Raw genomic sequence first — 22,457 nt, forward strand, 5'->3', positions numbered from 1 at the left:
GTTCCGTGCACGGTTTTTATCAACTTTAATAAGCCCTGTACATTTGGTGGCCTTCGGCCACCAAAAGCACAGGGGGTGGGGTCAATGTGGATAGTGTTTTTTTTATTTCGATTTTATAATTTCATGTTGCCAAAATTTAGTTTTTTTTACCTATTAATAAGCCCTGTACATTTGGTGGCCTACGGCCACCAAAAGCACAGGGGGTGGGGTAAGTGTGGATAGTGTTTTTTTTTTTTTTTTTTTTTACCGTACGCTTACGGTAAGCGTACGGTAAGCGTACTCGGCGAAATTGCCGAAAAAAAAATAAAACCGTTTTTGCTCTTGGGGGATGTTTGGGGACTCCCTCAACCTGACTATGTGGGAGGGAGTTGTCATAACAGCCCAGTAAAATGTTTTTGGCCATCATGTTTGATAAACAACACTCAGTGCGAGAGACAAAATGGCGGACGCCGCTTCCTGGTTTCGGCCGATTCGAATGTTTACTAAGATCTAAGAGCCAATCAGAATCGCGCTCGCGCACGCCACCGTACGCTTACGGTAAGCGTACGGTAAGCGTACCGTAAGCGGGCTCAGATATATATATTTATTTAAAGGCTATTTTCTCAGAATCTACTGAACAGATTTACACCAAACCTACAAAAGGCACTTCCTTGACCTAGGGACTACCTCTCTGCCAAATTTCTAGTAATTCTGTTCAGCCTTCGGGCTGTAGCTCGTTCTAAAGGTCCTATGGAAAAATGCATGGGAAAAACGCGTTTTGGGACCCCCCTTTTATCTCAGCCCCCGCTTGACGAATCCCCCCGAGACTTTCAGGGTAGGAGCGGAGCGTAGCGCCCCACCTATTTTGAGAAATTCGCGAGGATTCATCGACCGGCGCCAAAGTTATTCAAAATAGAATGTTGCGGATTTCCTATGGAAACGTGGTCCTAACTATAACTACCTACTGGCGACCGCCAGTAGGTAATATATATATATATTCACTGAAAAAAACATGGGTTTCACACACGTTATAGTTAGGAATTAGCATTTAAAAAACCTTTGAAATTCACTGAAAAAACCATGGGTTTCACACACGTTATAGTTAGGAATTTGCATTTAAAAAACCTTAGAAATTCAATAAAAAAACCAAAGGTTTCACACATGTTATAGTTAGCTGGACATTTCACTCGTAAAAAACCAATGAAATTCCCCCGTTATAGTTAGTTCAGCTAACTATAACTCGCGCGCCCGCAATGCACTACTGATGACGTCACATATTACATCACTCATGACATGGTCAGTGACATCACTCATGACATCACTAATGACATCTCAAATGACATCACTGATGACATCATCCAGTGAATGTGTGTTTTTCTGAAAATTAAATATATTTTATATATGTATATCTCAAGGTCGATGGAAGAATAAATGAGTATATAAGTGTCTAAATTGATGATTTGTTTCTGAAAAATTGATTGTATAACTGACTGATTAAGTGTATCTTTTTGAATACATGGCTTAGTGAGTAATGTTTAAATGTGTAAATACCTGTATCAGTCTCTCACTTTGTATATAAGTGGCTGCATGGGTTGGTGAGTAGCTACATGAGTGTCTATATAGGTTAATAGTTGTTTTTTTGAGTATCAGTATGAGTGTCTGAGTGTCTTCATGGTGCGGTGGGGGGTATTACGTAGTGCATAGATGCATGAATGAGTGACTCACTGTTTGTATGTGTTGAAGACAGCATGTGTGCAGGCCTGTATGGGTGGATGAGTGTGTGCATGGGTGTGTTAGTGAGTGAATGACTGTCTCAATAGTGTCTTCATAAGTAACTACATATGTTTTAAACTAATATATGTGAGTATTGGTGTTTATAAGTGAGTATATGTGAGAGTGAGAGATTGGTAGACTTCCTGTATGAATAAGTATGTGTTTCTATAAGTGATTGTTTAAAAGACTAAGTATGTGTAAGTTTCTGTAAAAGTAAGTGTGGTGGTATGTGTATAACTGTATATGCAAGTAAATGGATGTTTGATTCTTTATTAGCATGAGTGACTATGTGTGAGTAACTCTATGGATGAGTGGCATTGTGAAACAGGATGTATAGGTGTATGAGTACATATGATGTGTGAGTACATGTATGAGTGACTGTATAGGATTGTTGGTGGATGAGTGGATGTGTATGTGGATCTTAGAATTACTGAATAGGTTGTTGTAACTGTTATTGGTATGTCCATTTTTTTGAAAATTTTAGTCTCTATTTTTGAATGTTTGTATCAAAGGTTATATTAGGGTGAGAGGAGGTCTACCACTCTGTCACAAGGATAATGTCATCAGTGATGTCATTTGAGATGTCATCAGTGATGTCATGAGTGATGTCACTGACCATGTCATGAGTGATGTAATATGTGACGTCATCAGTAGTGCATTGCGGGCGCGCGAGTTATAGTTAGCTGAACTAACTATAACGGGGGAATTTCATTGGTTTTTTACGAGTGAAATGTCCAGCTAACTATAACATGTGTGAAACCTTTGGTTTTTTCATTGAATTTCTAAGGTTTTTTAAATGCTAATTCCTAACTATAACGTGTGTGAAACCCATGGTTTTTTCAGTGAATTTCAAAGGTTTTTTAAATGCTAATTCCTAACTATAACGTGTGTGAAACCCATGGTTTTTTCAGTGAATTTGCAAGGTTTTTTAAATGCTAATTCCTAACTATAACGTGTGTGAAACCCATGGTTTTTTCAGTGAATTTGCAAGGTTTTTTAAATGCTAATTTTTTTTTTTTCTTCTTTTTTTTTTTTTACATATTTTTATTTTAATTTTCTATCCTTTTTTAAAGACTATGGTTAAATTTTTAAAATTCTACAATATGTTTTTTTTTTACATTTTTTATAAAATAAACAGGTAAAATTTATTAGCAATACATTTTTTCCTTTTTTTTATTTTTTTTTAGTGCGCGTACGGTAAGCTTACGGTAAGCGTACGGTTTACGCAATGTCAGTAATTTATCTACGCTGTTTGCGTATAGTTACGCAATTTGCGTAGTCGTGCGTACTCCGCGTGGGGCGCGTACCCGTGTACGCTACACGCGCACATTACGCGGAAGTGTCGGGGAGTGACTGTTATGCGCATGCGCGCGAGCGCGTGTCTTTTTTACGCGCATGCGTACTTTTGCCGTAAGCGTACCGTAAGCGTACGGTAGGTCATGTGATCATGAAACACAACTTTTGATTGGTTGAAACTACTTTCATTTCTAGAACTCTCCTACACCACACCCATTCCCCTCATTTCTGCTTGTGATCCCTTAGGAGAAGGAGCTGGGTTGTCTTTGTGATACGATGGCAGAACAGCAGAGCTCTTCTGAGAGTGAGGCTAGCAGCACTACCTTGAGGCAGAGAGCGAGGAAACAAAAGACCTCTTACGTATGGGAGTATTTTACTTTTCCAGAAGGCCAGCAAAAGGTAAATGCACCCTTAGTGACTTGCAAGCTGTGTAAGCGTGTACTTTCAAGAGGTAATCCTGACAGGAAGTATTCCTTTGGGAATCACACCATGATGAGACACCTTAAGGATGTACACAGAAGGACACATGCTCGACTTACTGAAGGTAACCCTTCAGTAAGTCAACCAAGCACATCCACAGCAGCTCAGCCTGGACCATCATCTGCAGGGCCGAGTCCTTCTTCTGCAGGTCAGGTGAGCCCTTCATCTGTGGGGGGAGCATCTCCTTTTTCTGGTCCTCTGGAAATTAACCCTCGGTTTGCGAGGGTTGAAGTACGGTGCGCCACTTGTCACGATCTAATTACTTATAGGCAGACCAGTATGTCCCTAGTGAACAGTAAAATAGATCAGCACACTTGTCGTACCGTCTAATATTCCCAATCTTTCTTTCCTCTGTCCCTGCATGAACACAACGGCTCTTTTAAGAGCCAACCTTACCTTTCATCTATTTTTTATATATTTTTTTTTAAACTTTTTTTATTTATTTTTTTACCGTACGCGTACGGTACGCGTATTTTTTTTTTTTTTTAAAAAAAACACTAAAAATCAATTATCATTTTACAAGGTCCTTGAGAGACTACAATTAAAAACTGAAAATGTGATTGTAGAGAAGTGGAAAAAAGGGACCATGACATTATTGACTTACCATACCCACTCAAAAAAAGATTTATTCATTTAATTTTTTTTTTAATTGCTTTAAAAATGGTTCTAGTTTTCGAAAATTTTCTATCTCAATCTGAAAAAAAGAAAAAAGTATTAATATTTAAAAAACATTTTATAATACAGTACACATATTTACATATTTTTCAAAAAATATTTTTGCCTTTTTTTTGCTGTTTTCAGAAAATATTGCATTTCACTATAAATTGTGAAAGCAATTGCATTCATCATTTAACAACAGGCAAAAAAAAACATAACAATCTCAAAGATTGTTTTAAAAAAGCCCACAATCTCTTTTTGCATAAACATAACTTTTTAGAAATGCATAATATTCTTAAAAAATATCATCTAATATCAATACTTATTTCTTTAAAATACCGTCTGATATTTTTGTTTCAGAAGTATAATCACAATAATCTATCTCAAATAACTCCACAATACATCTGGTTCCATTTCCTTTAGACCAAATAGTAATTTTAAAATTCTTTTTTTGTTTAATTTCCAATGGTAATCCAATAAAAATCTAAAGTTTAAATTGTACAGATGTCACCGATTCTCTGTAACATTTTGGTTTCCGAAAGATTAATTAATAATTAAATAAGTCCACAATAGAATTGTTTACTTTTCCGCATGGCCAAATAGTAATTTTAAAAATCTTTTTTGAAAAAATTTCCAATGGCAATCCAATAACATTCCAAAATTTAAATTGTGCAGATGTTACCGATTTTTTCTAAATTTTTGGTTTTCCAAAGTTTCCTTAAAAAATTGAAAAATTCCACATTACAATTGGTTACCTTTCCATTAGGCCAAATGATAATTTGTTAAATCTTTTTATTTGTAAATTCCAAATGGTAATCCAATAAAATGGTAAAATTGTTTTGTCCAGATGTTGTCAAATCTCTCTAAAATTTAGGTTTCCGGAAGATTAGATAGGAATTTGCTAAATCAAAAGGCAAACGTTGCTTAAAAATCAATTGGGAATCATTACACAGTGTCCAGCCTTTTTCACATTTAAGATAAACTGTGTAATGACCAGAAGTTACAGTAGGTCCATCATGGAAAATTATTGCAACTGTTACAAAAGTTTTTCCTGAAATTGATAATTGCTGTCCTGTAAACTTCTTTATTAAAGTATCCAATTTTGAACCATCAGCTCTACATCGTTGCATCATTAAAATTACATACTGTCTGTATTCCTTTAAAATTAATGTTGAAAACATGTCAGATTTACACTCACCGCATTGCATGCTATGATTAGCATCTTGAACTAATTTTGCAAAAGTGACTGTTTTACTCTCTGGCAATGTTAAATAAATAAACCTTTCAGAATCAACATTAGAGCCACATATATTATAACAGTTTTCACAACTATGTTCCCATTTATAAGAGAGACCAAACATATTTTCAATGGGAACCCCTTCTTCTTCCAGTACCTGAAGAAAATAAATCAAGAATTCCTGTGCGTCTTGCTGTACATTTTGAGAAAACTGTGTTCGTCCTGAACATACATCTAAAACTTTTCTAATTTCAGTAGCACTTTCTATTTGAGTTTTATCATTACTCAGCTTTTCAAAAAGGAGACTCAGCACAGAACAGAATCTTTTTCCCTGATTTACTATTATCTGCTCTTGCAAACTTTCCAGATAAAATGCAACATTCAGCACTACATTAGCGTAGCAGTTGACACCAGAGCTATTTTCAAAATAACATCCTACAACCTGTTCTTCATTTTCCTTATTCTTTTTGCTTGCAATTACATCACTCCTCTTTTTTTTCCTCCTCTCTACATCTTCATTACAGATATTCTCATTTCTCCTTTTACGAGAAACTACACGTTTCTCCAACACAGGAAACTGACCTAAATGAGGAGCATAGCTTCTTCTTAATCTATTATACTCCTTTACACAATTTGCATCAGCACTAACTTTTGAGTCATCAAAGTCTATCATGAATAAACCTGATAATGTTTTCACTCGTGACAAAGCAACATATGCCATACCTTCTTTGAACACAGTTGAACCAATGTTCACAAATGCACAATCTACAGTCAATCCTTGAGACTTGTGAATAGTTACAGCATATGCTAGCGAAAACGGAAACTGCTTCCTACGTACATATAAGTCTTTCACAAGCATGAAACGAACTGAACAACGACAAATGTCTTTAACTTCTTCTATCTGATCAAATTTTATTTTTAAACATTCAATTCCATCTTTTTTCTGATAATTAATAAAACCCACAACTCTTCCCATAGCTCCATTAACTAAACCTTTTTCAACATCCACATTTCTCCTTAAAAATACTCTACAGTTCATGCAAACATATAGATTTTTTTCTAATCCAGCTGTTTTGGAAATGTTCTTCTCTAGTGAATCCAATTTTTTTTTCAGTGTGCCTGTTAATGTGACAGTAATTCTTCCATCCTCAATTTTGTCCACTGCTTCCAATTTCCTGATATCTTCCTTTTCCAATTTCAAAAGCTCCTCATTGAATATTGAGCATTCACGTAGAGTTGGCATTAAGCAGATGACACTTTTGTTTTCTGCAATGTTCTTGTATATCTTCTCTGCAACTATTTCTTCCTTTGGAAATAAATTATGTAGCAGCCGACTCTGTAATGCTTTTTTGCCAGCTTCTGTGAGTAGTCCAATCCTGATATCTTTCAGAATACTTCCATATTCTTCATCGTTTGCTTGCCTCATATTAGTTGTAAGTTCCTTGTACTCAAAGAAGGACCAAATATTTGTATTACCGATGCTTCCCAATGACTTCTTCGTGTCTTCATGTGTCACAGTATTAAACACTGGTTGTCCTTTAACTGGAGTAAGTTGCAAAAGATCTCCAAAAACTATGACGTGTTTTCCTCCAAATAACACGTCATAGTCTGTCTTCAGAATTTGCTGCATTCTTAAATGCACAAAGGCAAGCATTAAGTTTGATACCATGCTCACCTCATCAATAATGAGAACTTGCATCTTCTTCAATACTCTTGAAACTTCCAAGCATGCTTCTCCAGTTAGCTTGTTGTATTGTATTTTGTTCTCATGCTCCACTGGTAACATTAGCAAATGATGTAAAGTGATTCCTTTTATGTTATATGCTGCTAACCCAGTTGGAGCAGTAACCACACAAGACAAAGTAGAATCCGTTTTTTTGCTGTAGGTAGCTTCTGATGACTTTTATTAGGAAACTTTTTCCAGTTCCAGCTTGTCCACTTACATACATCCTGATTGGATGAAATGATGTGCATGAGCACTCTTTTTTTTCATGTAGAAATCCGTGATCAATTTTGTTTCTGATCTCTTCATAAATTTGTTGCTGCTCTTCGTTCAGTTGTCTTTCCAAATTTTGTAAGTCTATAAATTCTCCTTGAGCTTGATTCATAGCCGTTTCCACTTCATTCATGGCTATTGATGCTTCATTTTCAACGATTGGTTGTCCTAGGGGATCTTGACTGAGTGTTCCTGAACTTTGGCTGTCCTGAGAACTGTCTCTAGCTATTTCTGCTGCAATTGTAGTTTCCTGTTCAATTTCTTCATTTAACATTTGCAGATAAGTTGTGAATGTATTGCATTGTATGCTGTCTTTGCAAGCATTAAAAGAATCTTCATAGCTTTGAAATTCTCCCAGTAGTTCATCCTCTGTACGCCATGGTTTAAACAGCTGTAAAAGAGCCAAGTAGTAAAATTCCTTTTTGTCAGTAGTGTCGCAACTCAGCTTCCGGTGATTTATCAAACTTCCTTTTGTTTGCTTCACCAAACATCCTTCCTCACCAATGACTTTATATTTTCCATTGTTGATGTCTTCTGCGGCTTTCCGTGAATAAATGTAGTTCTGCAGCACTTCATAGAGACACATGTTCTCCAGATGATGACTTCTCTTGGGATAATATGTGTCCAACATGTTTGATTTCAAAATATCTGTAATTTCTGGGTCATTCTCGGCCAAATATTCAATTTCTCCAACAGATTTCAGTACCCGATTTCTCATTGCTGCAAGGCCTAAACTTGCCCAAATTATTCTTCTTGATTTCGAGTATAGACTTGCAGAAGATAACCTATCTGAACATTCGTAGGATCCAATTTCTCGATGCGATAACATCTTCAAACTGAAACTGTACAGCTTCTTACTGACAGTTTTCTCGTGAGAAATCTCTTCCCACATTTCCTTCAATTCTGTTTTTTCTGATTTCGTAATGTAAGACGTTACATATCGAGCAACAGCAATGGAATTGTCAGCTACATACTGTATATCCATGTTAGCGTTCCACATGGATAAAATCACTGGGTTGTAGTCATTTATATTTTTTGATTCTTCTTTTCTTTTAAGGTTGTAGGTATTCTTAGGTGATTTTCTTGTGATAGTATGTCTCACAGATGACATAAAACTGTTAACTCTTCCATTTGAAAGAACAGGTCTAGGAAATCCAAATCGACATTTAGTGTAGTATTTATCTTTGCTCTTGTATTTCCGTCGACAGTATTTTCCACACCGATGACTTTGGAAACGTAAAACTTGCTCCTTTAACTTTTTCTCTTCTGTGCTTTTTGGTATAGCACATGTTGCATATTCTTCAATGTAAGATAACACTGCTTCATCAGCATCTGTTCCAAACTTTGGGGCATCCTTAATCCACAACAGCATATGAATATGAGGAGCACCTCTTGCCTGGTACTCTTTTCTCCAAAAGAAATCCACTACTTCTCCTAGAGGTGGATTTTTTTTATTGCAGATGAAGGACATCATAGCCTCAAATCTATGATTGAAATATCTGCAAACATTAACCGGATCCAATGAGCACAGTTCTCCTGCTGTCTTGTATTCGATGTTTTTAATGTTTGAATTTGCCTCTCGTAGAAAATCCAGTAAATCATCCCAAGCGTACTCCGCACAGCTTAGGGTAAGGAACCATGTTGGTGTTCCTAAATTCCGTAACATGCATTTTAATTCACCATGGCGTCGGTACCAATATTCATTTGTCCCACGCTGACAAGCCATCAGATTGATCAGTTGTGTTTCCAAATGATCATCTCGGTGCTGCACTTTCTCCATAAAATCCTTAGCAGACACATTTTGTAAATGTACTCCACTTTTTAAAATGTGATTTACTGCATAAGACAGTGCAGACAAGTCGCTTTCAAATAAAAGATGGAACAAATAAGGAATACTTTGTCGAAATCTGGGATCTTCAGCATATAGTCTTGTAGTCCGATACTCAGAAGCTGGAATCTGTTCCGGACGTTCATCGTGTGGTAAATAAAATACCGGACTGAATTTCATACGGAATCTTAAAATAAAGTAAAATAGCTCAAAATAACAAGAGGCAGAATCCGTGGTATAAGAGGTTTTCTAAATGGGCTTTATTCCATTCAAAATGGCCGACTCGAGTCGCGGCCTTCAGGTTCCGTCACCACGAGGGTTCAGGAAGTGAAGTACAATACTTTATTGACAGACATGTATTTTTATAATAAGTGCATTACAATGAAACGAATGTAGAAGGCGTAACATTTGATAAGAAAAGTGACAAAATAGGTACGTAATCGAAACTAGGCGTAATAAGGAATAAAAGAAACATGATTGGTTAGGATTATCAGACATAGGTGGATCTATAAGATAATACTTGGCATAGATGCGCGCGCAGCAGCATGACGTGCAATTGACGTGCAACTAGGGGGTGAAGGGGACTTGACATTTAGCTCTACATGTGGAGACGAGAAGTCTGGGGGGTCAAGTCAACCTAATCCCAAATCATATCTACCATCCTATGTTTGGAGAACTATGTTATCCACAAGGAAGGACTCTCGGACAGAATCTATTCTATACTAACTGTGTGTGCGTGTACAAGCGTCTAAGTGTCTATATGAGATGCGAGGGGCAGAAAACTTTCCATGGCAGCAGGGCTATGAATCACTTGCAGGAGGACGGAAAGGCTGAGTCCTTTGCTTGTGAGCTAAAGGAAATGTTTACCTAAATCACTAGACAGGAATGCATCGGCTGAAGAGCAAAATAGATAATTCGAAGGTGAAATACAGCTTCTTGGCAGGCATGCGAAAACTGGCCGAGGCAGGCACCGTTAGCTGCACAGGGAGTAGGACAAAGTTCATGGATACAGATGCGAGCTCAAGCTGAAGCTGTCAGAGACAGAGAGCAGGGAAAGGCTTTGAGGACAGAATCGGGCCTACTTGCCTGAACTGTAAAAATGGAGTAATTTAGCCATATAAAGTCGGTGGCCTTTCATACTTAGGAATCGAATATCCAGCCCATCGATGGCGGATCTGACAGAGAACATGTCGACGGTAGACACGCATATGTTTGCGTCTTAGAAACTGGAACTGGAGGGAACATACATGTATTTGTAACATGCATATAGAACCGTTGGGGTCCAAGATAGGGGACATAACTGATCAGGAAAATCCACATTTCCACATTCCCTCCTTGTCCCCTTCTTGCCCTTCAAGAGACATCAATCTTCATTATTCCATCGATTTGCTCATGGAGCATCATTTCTTCTTCCTTCTTCTTCCGGCATTCTGAACGAGAACTGTGATATGGAATGCATGATGTGGCGCACAGACCACAAATCGCTGGTCCACATTGCAGACATAAACAACAACTGAAAAGCATAAGAAGGCCAATACCTAGGAAGGATAGAACTCTCCATCCCCAGGCTGATATCATATTCCAAAACCACCCGGACCACGTCCAAGTGCCTGGATTCTCGTGTATCTGGCTTACAATCTTATGAAGTCGTGTTATAGCTTTATATACAGATGGCGAATTTTCTGGTATGAATATGCAGCAGCTGGATCCGATGACCCTGCAAGCTCCGCCCCTATCGGCCAGGATGACGTCAAGGACAAGACGATTCTGGAGAACAACAATTCTCATCACTGATTGTTCCTCTGTCAGATTGCCTAGGGCGGCTATAGTCTCGTTTACTACAGCTTCAAGAGTCTTGGTGAGTCTGCGTATCATCTTACTATTTGATATTGTACCTATATAGGGAAAGATGCCTTTATTGAAATCTACATATTTGTCCCATGCCGTTTCAGTATAATCGACAACTGGGAGATCTCTACGCTCTCTTTTATGTACTAAATGAACATTTCGATAATAATCAGGGGGAGCTAGGAAAACAGGTGGCAGAAGGAATGCTATGTAACAGGTACCATCCCAATCTAGAGGCAGACGCATATATGCCGTCTGACCACATATAAAGTAAGAATGGCGAGAAGCTCTAAATGAAGATTTACCTTGATCACTATATTCTACTATAGTAACGCATTGGCTATGGCCCATATGTATGGAACCAACTTTTCTTACACATAAATCACCCTTAACTGGAAATACAGACATAGTGGGCAGAATTAGTTCAACTTCGGATTTGACATTCAAAATCATAGGATTAGGCGTAAAATTACCTAATTTATACACTTCATTTTCTAAATCAGTTCCTGTTCTACTGGGGTGACCCTCCTTATTAGGGTGACAGACTTTGAATAAAACTAGATTCAGATTTCCCCATATCCAGTGTTGTTGATAAACTGCTGTGTCTGGGTCTATGGAATTTAATAAACTAAACCATGCTCCACAGGAGCCATTGTGTGTGAACGGATGTGGAAAGAAAGGCAGAACTCCTTTGTTATTCTGATAGGGAGGAAGTCGGCCACACACCCAACAATTGGTGGCATTACTAGTCTGATGGGAATGATGTAACATACTAATGAATGTGTTATTGCGCAGCGCAAGTCTATAGGACAACTCATGTGGGGGTAGGTCACTAAAAGAATGTTCATCAGTTATATTGAAAGCACGTTTAGAAACAGGATAATACATATGCAACAATATACTTGCAGTAACTATTAAAAAACTCAAGGAAAACAAAATTAATAAAGTCACAATACAGTGGTTACACAGTAATTTACAATAAGCATGTCGTTTCATTATGATTCTGGACTCTACATCATTCAGACCTAAGGGATACATGTCGGGACAGATTCAACCGCTTCACCTTGGAGAGGACTTAAACAATCAAATCGTCCGACAGTTTAGATCTGGACCTGAGTTTCTGTTTATAGAGTTCGGTGCTACTGGCCTCAGCCAAAGGTAGCTTTGAGTCAATGGGGGAAGACACACGGGAAGTACTGTTTGTGTCAGGAGGAAGTCCATGAAATTTCTTTATATGGCTGGAATGCACCCATCCTTTTCTTCCTTCGATCTTCACAGCTGTTCTGGTCGTCAGCAGGACCAACTTAGGAAGCCTCCACCTTGGCTCCAGTTGGGTTTCCCGATCAAAATTTCTGATGAGAACATAATCACCGGGAATTACGTCATGAGGTTTCACCTCGGTGTTGTCGGGAAAAGCTGCGACTACCTGTGAACGACAAGATTGTAGTGCAGACATCAAGGAAGCCAGGTAATCTGTCAGCATATTACAGTCAACATCAGTTATTTTACGGGGTATAGGCGTCCCCCACATATTCGGTGGTCTACCAAAGATCACTTCATAAGGGGATAGCCCTGTTCGAGAGTGTGCTACCATTCTCATGTAGAATAGCGCAACTGGTAAGGCTACTATCCAGTCCACACCTTTTTCCTGACATATTTTAGACAATCTGATTTTTAAAAGTTGATTATGTCGTTCCACGAGACCTGCTGCCTCGGGGTGTCGGACACAGTGGAATTTCCACTGATATCCCAACAAAAGTGAGACATGTTTCATTAATTCGGATGAGAAAGGCTGGCCGTTATCTGAATATACAACACGTGGTAAACCGTACCGTGGGAAGAATTCTCGAACTAGCTGCTTGGCAGTAGTCGGGGCCGTGTAATCTGATACGGGATACGCCTCTGTCCAACGGGAGAGAGCGCAAACAACTACAAGAACATATTTGAATCCTCGACAACGTTCCATCTGAATATAATCCATCTGGAGAACTTCAAAAGGATGGTCAGGAGGCTGAAATCCACCCTGCTCTACGGGAACACTCTTTCCTGGATTAAACTGACAACATATCATACAGGTACGAACTTTTTGTTTAGCTGCTGCTCGTAAATGTTTATTGAACCAAATGTGCTGAATGCTGTCTAGCATAGCCTTCTCTCCTAAATGTGCTGGACTGTGAACTGTAGCTATAATGGCTTGAACCATGGAATCAGGGAGAAACCATACAGATTTCTCCTTCGTCATCCATCCTTGATCTGTCTGGATCCCTCCTAGTTCAGTCCACTTCTTTATTTCTTCTGCTGTGGCATGTGTCTGTATGTCAATTACGTCAAGTGCGGGATCCTTAATTGTCATACACTGTGTTGGTGTCTGAACTATTGGCTTTGTCATGTCTAATGTGCGATTCTGAGCAGTCTGTTTAGCTGTTCTGTCAGCTAAATCATTGCCTTGAGAAATGGTATCAGTAACCTTCGTGTGTGCTTTACATTTCATAATCGATATAGCAGTGGGTAGATGTATTGCGTCTAACAAAGCATGAATGAGGGGTCCGTGCTGAATGTGGGCACCATGGGAGGTTAAATAACCTCTCTCTCGCCACAGCACGCCGAAGTCGTGTACAACTCCGAATGCATAACGTGAGTCAGTGTATACATTAACTTTCTTATTTGTGGCTTGAATACAGGCTTGTGTTAGAGCAATAAGTTCTGCTGCTTGGGCTGACAAAGTATCTATACAATTTGTCTCAATAACTTCAGTGTCTGTTGTGACTGCATACGCGGCCACTAAGTCTCCTGTACTTGCTCTCATGCACGATCCGTCTACATACAACGTCAGGTCGGGATCTAACAATGGAACGTCTGTCAAGTCTTGTCTAGGTTTCGTCTTTATTTCAATGATTTCAACACAATCATGAGCTAGTGGGTCTGTTCCAATTACAGGTAATAGTGTAGCAGGATTCAATGTATTACACCGTCGGATCTCTATGTGTGGTTGAAACAATGTCAGTTCATAACCGGTAAGTCTTGCTATGGTCAAGTGTTGTGTTTGTGTTCGGTTCACTAGAACCTCTACTGCATGTGGTACTTGTACTGTCAATGGGTGTCCTAATACTATGGCATCGCTTTGTCTGATTGCTAAAGCTGTCGCTGCCACTGATTTCAGGCATGCAGGCAAAGCCTGAGCTACGGGATCTAATGTACTGGAAAAATAAGCACATGGCTTGCGTGATCCTGCTTGATCCTGAGTGAGTACTGACAAGGCAGTACCTTCGCGTTCTGTAACAAAGAGTGTAAAATGTTTGCTATAACATGGTGTTGCTAAAACAGGTGCTTGACATAAAGCTTTCTTTAGGCTTTCAAAAGCTTGTGTATGTTCCTGAGTCCAAGGGAGAACAGTCGATGTGGCTGCCTCCTGTGTGGTTAACTGAATGAGTGGTTTTGCTAGAAATGCGTACTGAGGGATCCACTGCCTACAATATGAAATGAGGCCTATGAAAGCCCGCACCTCCTTCTGTGTCTGGGGTATTGACATGTTAGCAATTAACTGGATGCGATCTGGTGTAAGCTGCCTTCCCTCCTTGGACAGCGAGTGACCAAGATAAATAACTCGCTGAACACAGAATTGCAGCTTAGAAGGGGACACCTTGTGCCCCTTGTCGGCTAGGAAATGTAAAACTGTCAGAGAAGCCTTTTCACATTCTGGCTCGCTTCTCGCGGTGATCAGCAGATCATCGACATATTGAAGCAGTGCAGTATTGACTGGCATGTGGATACTGTCAAGTTCTCGTTTCAGTGCTTGGCTGTAGATGCTGGGGCTTTCTGTAAATCCTTGGGGAGCGCGTGAGAATTTAAAGCTGCGCCCATTTAAACTGAATCCGAACAAGTATTGGCTTTCCGGATCTATTGGGACGCTGAAAAAGGCATTCTTGAGATCGATTACAGTAAAGAATGTTGCTTCGGAATCAATTGCTGTCAATAATGATGATATATCAGGGACCACAGGAAATTGTGGTACAATACACTTGTTTAGTTCACGCAAATCAATAACCAATCGGTACACTGGTGGGGCAGTAGGATCAGTTCGTTTAAGAATCGGAATTATCGGTGAATTACATATATTGGAGTCTGTTTCTACAACTACTCCCTGGGTAATCAGCTCATCAATGATTTTCAACAAAGCCACTACAGCATCATGCGGTAACTTGTATTGTCGCATTCGTGGTAGTACCACTCCTGCTTTCAATGTAACTCGATAGGGTGTAATGTTCATGCAGCCAACATCCGTAGGGCCTTGTGCCCATAGATGTACTGGTAAAGTCTGTAGTCGGGGATCCATATCTCTAGACACATAGTGACCTTTAAAATCACGCAAAAACAACCTTACTCCTTCCGGAGAACAACATATTATGGCTCCTAGTGCTTTCAGAGTTTTAATTCCTAACAGATTTTCTGGGCATGATTTAGTAAGCAATAAATCTGTAGTTCGTGTCAAAGGTCCTATCGTAAGTGGTAGAGGCTGTGATACTTCATTAACAATAGGTTTTCCCAAAAAACCAAGGGAAACATTTTGAGAGCCTGAGAGGGGTGCCCCTGGAACTTCACTACGTTTTATTGTTGTTCGACTTGCCCCTGTATCGAGTAAGAATTTTCTATTTTGACCTAATAATTCACTATGTACATAAGGTCCTTCTTGATCTACAGGAATCTCGATGAGCGGTAAGTCAACTTCCCTCTCTAGGCTGGTTCATGCGTAATGCTGATATTCAGGGTATTCATACTGTGCAGTCTGATACATTTGTCGTGTTGTTGTTTGTGTGGCAGTAGCAGGCAACGGTGGTGCAGCTGGCACAAACTGTATGGGTTGCTGTGAGGCTGGCATGGACTGTTGCTGAACTGGCATGGACTGTCCGTGCTGCATAGCTCCTTGTTCATTCTGATCTTGTCTAACTAATCGTGGTCTCTCTTTTGCAATACCTGTAGCTATATTACGTTTCAGGACTGGACAATTATGTACATAATGGCCTAGTTGTTTACAGTAATTGCAGGTTCCTTTTACAGGAACTGCGGAATCACCAGAATGTGTCACACCCTTTTTGTGACCATCTGCTGGTACTGTCTGAGAAACTAGCATTTTCATTTTTGTATCCTTCATGCGTCTATGCTCGTGTTCTTGTTCATCCCTAATTCTATTGTGATGATACTGTAACATTTGTAGCATTTGCGACGGAGTGTTACTTTGCCAGGTACTCTCGAATTTCAATATTCTATTCTTCACTGGGGGCAATGCATTTTCCACTAATTTTGTCACAAATAGATGTGGATATGAGTCACTACTTGCTTTTATACCACTATTTATACCAAAACATTTTTCAAATCGAGCATAATAATCGCTTGTGTCTTCATCTTGCTTTTGTTTACAGGCTGTGATTGCACCCCAATCTTCCTTTTTTGTAGTTAATAAACGTGGCAGTACCTGTACTAGTAAACCTGGTAACAGTTTAACTTTATCCCCGAGCCCCGAACCTGCAGTTCGGCCCCTTTCTTCCTCTGCTAATGCTGTCCAGTCTATCTTTTGGTCTCCTACTTCCCACTCTTTTTCTTTCAGTTTTTCATAAATGCCAGCAGGCAAAAGCACCTTTAATATCGTCATAATATCAGGAAAGGTGTACTCTCCCATCAGTAACATGTCTTTAATTTCTCGGTGGAAACCCGCTGGGTCTTTGTCATGACTAGGTACTACTTTCTTCATTTCTAATAATTCCATTTTTGATATGGGTGTGTAAACAAATACACGGTGAAACTCATTGTCTTCGCCTTTTATTGGGTGCACTTCTCGTAAAGGATTTTGTCTATCCATATAGTACGGTGCTCTTTCTCTGCGGGGCAGGGAGAGAGAATCTGGATTTACAAAAAGGACATACTGCTTACGTGACACTAATATCTCTTTAATTAGCTTGTTACTAGAACCTCTCCATCTGTTTGTGAGTAGTTCCGTTAATATATCAGGTAAAGGACCGGGGTCAGCATGTTGGCTCTTATATAATATGAGGAGTTGCTGAATCATATAGATTCCAGCTAAGCGTTGTTCATCTGTACTGAGATTAAAAAACGTGTGTGCTACGGTCTCATCACCGTATTTTTCAGGACTGTCAATCCAGTGAACGGCTGATCTGGCTAATTCTTGCTCATCCATGGAATCGAGGAGGTGGTAACCCCTTCGTTCTCGTAGTATCTTATCTGCGGCTTGAAACGAATGTTCAGGAGATTTCAGATTTATTACAGGCGTCGGATACGTTCTGCTATTATTTGGACATACAGAGTGTATGGGATCAGAAAAACATCTAGCATTATCACAGGATCTTCCTCTGCCTACATAGGCTATGGTCTCTGACTGTCTTGCGGAATTCCCTGATTCGGACACTTCATCTTGCTCAAACTCGTCTGTTCCCAATCTTTCTTCATGAATACGCTCTATTTCTTTACGGATTTTTCGGCACATGGCTATTATACAATTTTGCTTATCGTGTCTCCCTTCTGATATATTCTGACTCCATCTTGTAAGAATAAGCATTGCATTCGGGTCTACCCCCGGACGATCTTGATTTCTGATCACACAGTTTATGAGGAAACGTAACAGTTCCCCCTGTATTTCTACTTTCTGGAATTCCATAGCTCTGTTAATACATCCTGGATCTCGTCCTGTTTGAACAAAATGATATATGTTATCTAGATGCGTAGTCATCCCTGGTAACCTTGCTAAATACTCTGCGGCTCGCCTGATACGTAATGATGCCAGGACCATTTCGTCCTCTTTACCGACCACGGGGTCATATCTACAATTAACAAGGAGTTCCTTAAGCGTACGTTCACTTACGAATTTTGGTGTACGTGAATGTGCTGACTCTTGAAAGACAAGTTTATTTATTCTAGGTGGTGTAAAAGTACTGCTAGCACCTCCCGTGGCCCTATCTGGGGCGTCGGGTGTGAATGGGTTCGTTGAACGTGACACAGCAACTATGGGTGTCGATACCTCTGTAGAGTCGACTGCGGAGACAGATGCGGAAACAGATGTGCTTGCCGACGCTTGTGTCGGAACTTGCTGTTGCACGGGGACAGATACCTGATCCTGACGTTGAACCCCTCCGCCAGACGGTCTATGTGGTGCGGCGTTAGCATACTCGGGAGCTGCGTCGTCTAGATATGAGGAAAGAAAGACATCTTCTGCGGTTCTGGGATGCCCTTTTGGATGTACCTTAATTGGAAATAATGGGGGTGGCAAGTCTTTTGGTATCTCTGGAGCAGCCTTAGGTAATCCTTCGGCTAGTAGGGGATACATACCATTCATAAGAGCATTTCTTTGTCTATTTACTTGTTCTGATTTCACTCGGATACCTTCCTCAATTAATAGATTTTCTTGAACTTTATTTGAACTTTCTTTACTCCTCTCTTCTTGTCTACGTGCTTTTTCTGTTCGTCTATGAGATTCTTTACGCCATAACTCAACAGCGTCTTTCTGTGACTGTCTGACCTTTCTTTTCCATAACTCTTCCTCCACTTTCATGATGCACTCTGCATCCCAGGTTCCCGCTATGGGCCACCTTTGACTTTCCGGTAATCCCTTGGTATAATCTACCCATAGATCAAGAAACAATATGGCATCTAAGCCATGTTTATGGTACATAAAATGCCCTGGAGTGTCCCTAGGAGGAATAGGAACTGCTTCTTCAAGCACCCCTTTTCTGGTAGTAATCTGTCTTAACTTCGAGAAGAGCGGCATATTGACAACTGATCTGATACTTACTCTTGAACTCACTTAATATGAAAAAAACACAATAATGAACGGTGAACAATAAACAATCATTCATACCACAATATGCAAGACATTTCTGACTACTTTAAACATTAAACATTAAACATTTTAACAATGATCGACAATGATGACAGTCTGCCTAACTAATCACCACGCTGAATTCTTGACAATAACTGAATACTTCGGAATACTTGATATACTGCTAAACAGTACATATACACTGCTAAACAGTGCAGACCGGATTTGTGTACCCAAATCCGTCTTGACCGGCACAACCTATGTGCGCGTCAACACGCCTCCCCGGCGATGGTACTCACCGAGTAGCTCCTTGAAACGGAAGGCCTCAGAGAATGGACAGGACTCGATGACTGCGGACAGCGGACCCTCTGGACATCGGGATTTCGGAAAACCTGGTGGGCCTCTGTATACCTCGGATCTTGCTCTCTCAGCTAGGCTCTGGTCGGGACACTTCGCACTTCTCACCGCCTCGTCTGGGTTGATCGCAGCCTCAGTCGCCCCCGCTTGACCGGAGGGAGCTTACAGGAAATCCTGCTGGTACGCGTTTATGGTCCGTCCAGCTGTGGCAGGAGACCGAGCCTGCAACGCACCGCCGGCGCGTGAGATGAGAAAGTGTCCCTGTTCGGGCGCCATTATGTGGTAAATAAAATACCGGACTGAATTTCATACGGAATCTTAAAATAAAGTAAAATAGCTCAAAATAACAAGAGGCAGAATCCGTGGTATAAGAGGTTTTCTAAATGGGCTTTATTCCATTCAAAATGGCCGACTCGAGTCGCGGCCTTCAGGTTCCGTCACCACGAGGGTTCAGGAAGTGAAGTACAATACTTTATTGACAGACATGTATTTTTATAATAAGTGCATTACAATGAAACGAATGTAGAAGGCGTAACATTTGATAAGAAAAGTGACAAAATAGGTACGTAATCGAAACTAGGCGTAATAAGGAATAAAAGAAACATGATTGGTTAGGATTATCAGACATAGGTGGATCTATAAGATAATACTTGGCATAGATGCGCGCGCAGCAGCATGACGTGCAATTGACGTGCAACTAGGGGGTGAAGGGGACTTGACATTTAGCTCTACATGTGGAGACGAGAAGTCTGGGGGGTCAAGTCAACCTAATCCCAAATCATATCTACCATCCTATGTTTGGAGAACTATGTTATCCACAAGGAAGGACTCTCGGACAGAATCTATTCTATACTAACTGTGTGTGCGTGTACAAGCGTCTAAGTGTCTATATGAGATGCGAGGGGCAGAAAACTTTCCATGGCAGCAGGGCTATGAATCACTTGCAGGAGGACGGAAAGGCTGAGTCCTTTGCTTGTGAGCTAAAGGAAATGTTTACCTAAATCACTAGACAGGAATGCATCGGCTGAAGAGCAAAATAGATAATTCGAAGGTGAAATACAGCTTCTTGGCAGGCATGCGAAAACTGGCCGAGGCAGGCACCGTTAGCTGCACAGGGAGTAGGACAAAGTTCATGGATACAGATGCGAGCTCAAGCTGAAGCTGTCAGAGACAGAGAGCAGGGAAAGGCTTTGAGGACAGAATCGGGCCTACTTGCCTGAACTGTAAAAATGGAGTAATTTAGCCATATAAAGTCGGTGGCCTTTCATACTTAGGAATCGAATATCCAGCCCATCGATGGCGGATCTGACAGAGAACATGTCGACGGTAGACACGCATATGTTTGCGTCTTAGAAACTGGAACTGGAGGGAACATACATGTATTTGTAACATGCATATAGAACCGTTGGGGTCCAAGATAGGGGACATAACTGATCAGGAAAATCCACATTTCCACAATCGTATCGTCCTCCTTTTCCTTTAGGAAACAGCTGGGGAAAACATCGAGCTTCCAAGCTCTCCTCCCATACACTCACGGGAGTTCCTTTTGCTTTCTTCATCTGAAACAGATCAATATTGTCTCCCATAACTTCTTTTGAATGAAGAGGATGTATACTAAAATGTTCATAAATTTCTTCTTCCTTTGACTTGTCCACTTTTTCAATTTGTCCAGTTGGTGTTTCTGTGTCTTCTTGTAAATCTTCTTCTTCTTCTTCTTCTATATAAATTGATTCATACCATTTGTTATTCCTTTTCAAATACAAATTTGCTCTTTGTACTTTCCGTACATCTACTAGCTCCTGCCAAATCTTCTTATTCTTTGTAGGTACACCATTAACCAGAATAATTAATGGTTCAGTTTCCAAAGTATCCGCATCAATAGTTTCCATATTTTTTTTCAAATCCAAGGGCAAATACACCACTCTACCTTTTAAACCTCTCAGTAAATCTGAAGGAGGTAATTTACCAGTTTTGGGCTCCATACGTACTATGGTCTGGAACGGATGAACACATTGAATGAGTATAGACTCATATGTATTTAATTCAGAAAGTTCAGCAGGAATAGCATCCAATTCTAAATTATTATGTACAGCTCTGGTCGGCATTCTATTTTCCTCTAACTTGTTGTAACAGTATTTACAAATACGCTGAACTTCACCCAATTCAAAACAATTTTCCAGAAATATATATGTGGCAAAATCCTTCCACTTATAATTATCTTCATTTTCACTCTTTCTGTAGAGATCAACATACCTGGTTTGTTTTCTATAATGAGTTCTGCGGCAACAAATACAAGTAACATTTGGTCTTTCATTAGAGATTATTGCAAATTTTGTTATGTGATCATTAAATGTCTTACTTACAGAGGGTTCTACATTCTCTTCCACTTCTTCCTCATTTACTGTGTCCTTCTCTGCACTGTTTTGTTCAGGACCAAAGTAACAAAACTGAATTTCATCAACAACCTTCTCTACATCTGATACTGTTCCACGGAACAGAGCCCTATTCAATTCATCTAACTTTATTGCTGGACTTTTAGCAAAATACAACCGTCTCACAAACTTTCTCATTTCAGTATGATGAACAGCCAGCATCCTAAAATGATGGAAAACACTATTACACACTTTTCTAGATAGACAAGCCAGAGAATGACCCTGCAAACCAGTATTCTCTCTCACTCTGCATGGATCCAAACTTTGAAGCACCTTAATCTTCTGTTTTACACTTTTTTTGCTATATTCTCTTAGAAACTCACGAAATTTATCAATAGATTCCTGACGCACAGTGCAAATACTACTACAATTCCAAGTGTACACTGGGGCTTTAGGACGTCTCCCCATAGCTTCATCCGCCATCACTTGTACCTCATCTCTTGGAACCATTATCTCCTTCTCCATTATGCAACCATTTTTCACTTCATAAGCACGACCTCTGGTGTCAACTGCATGCAGCAAACTATTACTTTGAAAATAACTCTCTTCATTAAAAAAAGGTTCACTACTTGAACTATGCATCCATTTTCCTAAAAACACTTTTCAAAAGTTTGTTCTGTTCACTACTCTTTTCCTTTTGCTATGTGATTTCAGTACATTAACCATTTTGTCTAATGTACGCATCCTATTCAAAATTAAAATGAATAGTTTCCTTTTTAATTCTAATGCCTTTGCTGCAATGGCTTCAA

The sequence above is a fragment of the Triturus cristatus genome, chromosome 4_2 (genome assembly GCF_964204655.1).
Source record: "Triturus cristatus chromosome 4_2, aTriCri1.1, whole genome shotgun sequence".
NCBI classification, from domain to species: Eukaryota; Metazoa; Chordata; class Amphibia; order Caudata; family Salamandridae; genus Triturus; species Triturus cristatus.